This window comes from Hyla sarda, chromosome 4 (assembly GCF_029499605.1).
Source record: "Hyla sarda isolate aHylSar1 chromosome 4, aHylSar1.hap1, whole genome shotgun sequence".
Taxonomy (NCBI): Eukaryota; Metazoa; Chordata; class Amphibia; order Anura; family Hylidae; genus Hyla; species Hyla sarda.
In genome coordinates, this window is record NC_079192.1 from 36,732,994 (window position 1) to 36,738,676 (window position 5,683).

At 48.5% G+C, this 5,683-nt stretch overlaps 1 non-coding gene and 1 pseudogene across 1 annotated transcript; both read left to right on the top strand.

The window, feature by feature from the left end:
• The first annotated feature begins 1,701 nt into the window (after window positions 1-1,701).
• Window positions 1,702-1,822, top strand: LOC130268116 (U4 spliceosomal RNA; annotated as a pseudogene).
• A 1,545-nt stretch (window positions 1,823-3,367) lies between these two features.
• Window positions 3,368-3,508, top strand: LOC130268114 (U4 spliceosomal RNA). The gene has a single exon (XR_008843483.1). It is a non-coding gene; the product is annotated as a U4 spliceosomal RNA (small nuclear RNA).
• Window positions 3,509-5,683: the final 2,175 nt, after the last annotated feature.

Sequence of the window (5,683 nt, forward strand, 5' to 3'; positions counted from 1 at the left end):
CCTGGAACATGAACTCAGAGACTCTGTGCCCAGGAGCTGCTTATCGTACCATTCGGTGCTTTATGGTCTGTTCCCTGGGACCCACGACGTGGAGGCCATCCAGGAGGCCTGGCGCCTTATGAACTGTTTTAAGGACGCAGTGTGGCTTGCCAGGAACCGCCTCGTGATCAACAGGGAAAACATGTCCGTCCGGGACTGCCGCAGGTTCATCAAGAGCCTGCTTAGAGACTATTCCATCTTGGACAGCCCGGCCGTTGATGAGGAAGAAGAGGAGTGAAGACCCCTCTCCTTCTCCCATGTCTCCCTGAAGATATAGCCCAGCAGTTTGGCCCTGTGATCCGCCCCCTCCCCACCCCCCACATAGTCGCCCACACCCCTACCCCGATCACAGATTGTATTGTTTTGTTGTTCGATCTCTTGTGCTTTTCTATTACAGGATTGAGCAGAGTGTTAGAGTAGCATGATGTGCGATGTATAGCTTAGGGAACCTTTGCTGTGTATTGTACTGTCATGCTTTGTGTGACTGTAATTTATTGTATGACTTGTAATGACTGAACAGACAATAAAGCTCTTTCAATCACTATACCGAGGCGTGGTGGGAAGGGCATATCCGATATCCCCACTCTGCTGAGGGACTCCTTTGCATGTGTCAGCGTGCAGCGGACTCTTGTCGAAAAGACCGACTCAGCGGGCAGGTCCATGTCTCGCTTGTTTCTCATGCCCCTCTGGAGACAGCTGGGCTGGGACAAGCGGGACAGCTCCATCCCTTACAACTGGAACGCTCCATGGTTCTATGGGGATGTTGTCCGGTTTGTGAGGGAGCACCAGCTGGAAGGACTGAAACCCGACCTATGGAAGCCGAATACAATCTACAAGTTCATCCGAGCTAAGGACTTGACCGAGCTGGTTCCGGGACTCCCCGCAGCCACTGCAGAGACAGTTTGGACTAATGTGGCCTCAAAGCGGCTTACCAATGGACACAAGGACTTTTCGTGGATGGCCGTCAAGGGAGGACTCTCTCTCAGGTCGTTCATGCATGCCCGCAACCTGTGCACAACCCGGTACTGCCCCCGGTGTCCTTATGTGGAGGAAACATCTTTTCACGTGTTTTGGCAGTGCCCCTTTGCACAGGGTCTGTTGGATGCCCTGCAACATGAACTCAGAGACTCTGTACCCAGGAGCTGCCTATTGTACCATTCGGTGCTTTACGGTCTGTTCCCTGGGACCCACGACGTGGAGGCCATCCAGGAGGCCTAGCGCCTTATGAACTGTTTTAAGGACGCAGTGTGGCTTGCAAGGAACCGCCTCGTGATCAACAGGGAGAACATGTCCGTCCGGGACTGCCGCAGGTTCATCAAGAGCCTGCTTAGAGACTACTCCATCTTGGACAGCCCGGCCGTTGAGGAAGAAGAGGAGTGAAGACCCCTCTCCTTCTCCCTTGTCCCCCTGAAGATACAGCCCAGCAGTTTGGCCCTGTGATCCGCCACCTCCCCACTCCCACATAGTCGCCCACACCCTCTACCCCGATCACAGATTGTATTGTTTTGTTGTTCGATCTCTTGTGCTTTTCTATAACAGGATTGAGCAGAGTGTTAGAGTAGCATGATGTGCGATGTATAGCTTAGGGAACCTTTGCTGTGTATTGTACTGTCATGCTTTGTGTGATTGCAATTTATTGTATGACTTGTAATGACTGAACGGACAATAAAGCTCTTTCTATACCGAGGCGTGGTTATTGCTGATTGAAAACTTTTACCAATACCCCGCCGTGATGACTTAAAATATAGTCAGTACTGGCAATTTTTGACAGTCTCTCAGGAGACTGACTTTTGTTGTTAATAACAGAATTCAGGAATGGTTTACTAAGGATGAGGCATCACCATATATGTTCTTAGCCTGTGATATTACCATTAAAGTCGGACAGCTGGAGAGTGCCCACTTCCCGAAAAAACCATACCCTTTGCCTCTGAGCCAAAGTCCCCCATAGCTCTGGAAGGATGCCAACCCAAGTTCATGTTGCTAATAACAGAAATCAGGAATGGTTTACTAAGGATGATGCATCACCATGCATGTTCTTAGCCTGTGATATTACCATTAAAGTCGGACAGTTGGAGAGGGCCCACTTCCCAAAAAGACCATACCCTTCGCCTCTGAGCCAAAGTCCCCCATAGCCATAGCTCTGGAAGGATGCCAACCCAAGTATCAACCAGGGAGCAAACAAGGTGGTTTACAAAGGTTGGGGTGTCACCATGCATGATTTTTGGCAGGTGATACTACCAGTAAAGTTGGACAGTCGGAGAGGCCTCCACAAACAAACTATACCCTTTGCCTCCGGGCCAAAAGGCAACAGCAAAGGACCAGTTTCAAAGTCTCCCAATGCCATAGCTGAGGAAAGACCAACAATGCTCCTAGCATCCATCTAAACCCAAGTGTTAACCAGGGAGCCAACAAGGCGGCATCCATGCCGAAGCATGGACTCGGGGCTAAGCCACATGTCCCAGAGCCTGGATAGCTCAGTCGGTAGAGCATCAGGAAAATCAATGATAACATAATATCACATATTGATTGACATAGTCATCCAGCCACCGCAGCTTTCCTTTGCAGGGGTGTCGTGAAGGAGAAATGGGATCACAGTTGAGGCATTAATAGTGAGAGGGCTATTACCACGTGGAACTTTCACAGGGGCAGCAAACTCTGCAGAGACAAGTCCCATTTGGGAGAAGTCATCATTGGGATTTGGGATGGATAGAGAAGAAAAGGGAAAGAGGACAACTCTCGATCAGAGAAGACATCACCTGTGAGTCACTGAGTTAGAATAATGCTGAGTCTGCACTCAGTAGTCCCTGTGACAGATTCCAGAATCAGATACAGGGATCCCCTGTAGTTTACCTCTGTGTAACGACCCAATTGTTAATCCTTCCAAAATGTCTGACTGTGGCTTACCCCTCCCCTCTCCATAGTGAACACATGAACGTTTGGATGTGCCCAATGTTTTTATGTATGGGGATGTCGGGAGAGATACCTGTGGGGCAAATGAACATTCGGCCGACGGTTATTGAAAATGTATGGTCACCTGTAGTCCATTGACTACTATAAAGATGATGCCCTTTGCAAAGAAACCAAATGGTACAATGAGCATACTTTAAAACGAACTAGCAAAAGGCACATAAAGATATATATGTGTGAGTAAACTCATAGAATTACTGGGCTTGTTGCCCAGGGCAACAAGCCACCTACAATAAACAAATGAGCTATTAGCATATCCACTCCCAGGATTCCAAGCTCTGCACTTACTGACTGCCGGGTGTCTCCTCGGGCTTAATCAGTACACTGTAGAAGGTTCTCTATACCTCACCAGTAGATCTTTAGCTTTGCGCAGTGGCAGTATTATGGCCCATGAGGGTCTACCGAGGTGTGATTATTGCTCATTGAAAACTTTTACCAATACCCTGCTGTGATGACTTGAAATATAGTCAGAACTGGCAATTTTTGACAGTCTTTCAGGAGACTGACTTTTGTTGTTAATAACAGAATTCAGGAATGGTCTACTAAGGATGAGGCATCACCATGCATGTTCTTAGCCTGTGATATTACCATTAAAGTCGGACAGTTGGAGAGGGCCCACTTCCCAAAAAGACCATACCCTTCGCCTCTGAGCCAAAGTCCCCCATAGCCATAGCTCTGGAAGGATGCCAACCCAAGTATCAACCAGGGAGCAAACAAGGTGGTTTACAAAGGTTGGGGTGTCACCATGCATGATTTTGGCAGGTGATACTACCAGTAAAGTTGGACAGTCGGAGAGGCCCCCACAAACAAACTATACCCTTCGCCTCCGGGCCAAAAGGCAACTGCAAAGGACCGGTTTCAAAGTCTCCCAATGCCATAGCTGAGGAAAGACCAACAATGCTCCTAGCATCCTTCTAAACCCAAGTGTTAACCAGGGAGCCAACAAGGTGGCATCCATGCCAAAGCATGGACTCGGGGCTAAGTCACATGTCCCAGAGCCCGGATAGCTCAGTCGGTAGAGCATCAGATTTTTAATCTGAGGGTCCAGGGTTCAAGTCCCTGTTAAAGCGATGTGTTTTATCAAAGGAAAACCAATGATAACATAAAGTCACATATTAATTGACCAAAAAAAAAACATAACACACCCAGATTTAAATGTAAGATTATTGCAAAAGTCGGCATGCAGTTATCACGTGATTACACTTGTGGTCTGAATAAACCGTTGTTTTGATTAGACATGTCCTGACATAGTCATCCAGCCACCGCAGCTTTCCTTTGCAGGGGTGTCGTGAAGGAGAAATGGGATCACAGTTGAGGCATTAATAGTGAGAGGGCTATTACCACGTGGAACTTTCACAGGGGCAGCAAACTCTGCAGAGACAAGTCCCATTTGGGAGAAGTCATCATTGGGATTTGGGATGGATAGAGAAGAAAAGAGAAAGAGGACAACTCTCGATCAGAGAAGACGTCACCTGTGCGTCACTGGATCTGCCTGCAGTGCGCAGGCTGCCATCAGAGACTGGATAGCTCAGTTGGTAGAGCATCAGACTTTTAATCTGAGGGTCCAGGGTTCAAGTCCCTGTTTGGGTGATGCGGTTTATCAAAGGAAAACCAATGATAACATTAAGTCACATATTAATTGACCAAAAAAAAAAAAAACATAATACACCCAGATTTAAACGATATGACCTGTTCCCTCCGGGTCTCGCCATGAGGCTGAGAGGGTCTAGAGCCGAGGTACTTTTGTGCCTCGGGGAGTGATGACCCCGAGGTGCCGAAACTCACTGGGAGGATAGACTCACTGAGTTGAAGCACGGGCACCATAATCTCTTCACCTTGTGGCACTCACCTCTTGATTCACGGCCTTCTGGCTAGGATCAGAGAAATTTTTATAGATCCGGCCGGATGTCCGGGCAGTATATCTGCACACATTCACTTATTTATTTCTTTTTTGTCTCACTGTGTCACTTTTTGCGTGTTGTGTGTTCACAGGATTTGTCAGGATGCGGTAGCCCTTCTGGGTGTCCCTCCTGGCGGTCTAGGGGAGGTGTGTGTGGCCATTAGGTTCCGCACCTCCCTGCAAACACCCCGGGTACTCCTGCTTTGGCAGGGTACCTACCGTAATTGGCTCTGCGGGCAGATACCTTGGCTAACGCCAAGGGGGATGCCGGGAGCATTTGTGGTCCCCTAGTAGCTTCGGCGAAAAGGAACATCGAACCTGGAACCTCGCAGGTACCTTTTGGTCCGGAGGCGAAGGGTAAGGTTTGTTGGGGGGCCTCTCTCCTATCGGAGAAGGGCTTGCGATAGACCGCATCCTTTGTGCACGTTTTTTTAGTGTAACACGTTTGCACTTTTTCTTGCACTTTGGGTGAATCGAAAGCACGTTCCTCGGCTTTAGATAAAAAAAAAAAAAATCGAGAGCACGTTCCTCGGCTAAAAAAAAAAAAGCAAGGCAGAATTCCCAACCTGGAAGCTCCAACCCTGGAGCCCTGGATGAGGCAGACTGTTGCCTTGAAGCTCAAGCCTGTGAACGGAAGGGTGCCGGACATGTCCCACGATGTGTTCTGCAAGAAGATGCTGGCGGATCAAGGCTTCTCCACGGCTGATACCCTGGGAATAGCAACTTTCTTTTCTGGAATCTTCTACATCACCTTTGCTACCATTGGGACCTGTAGAA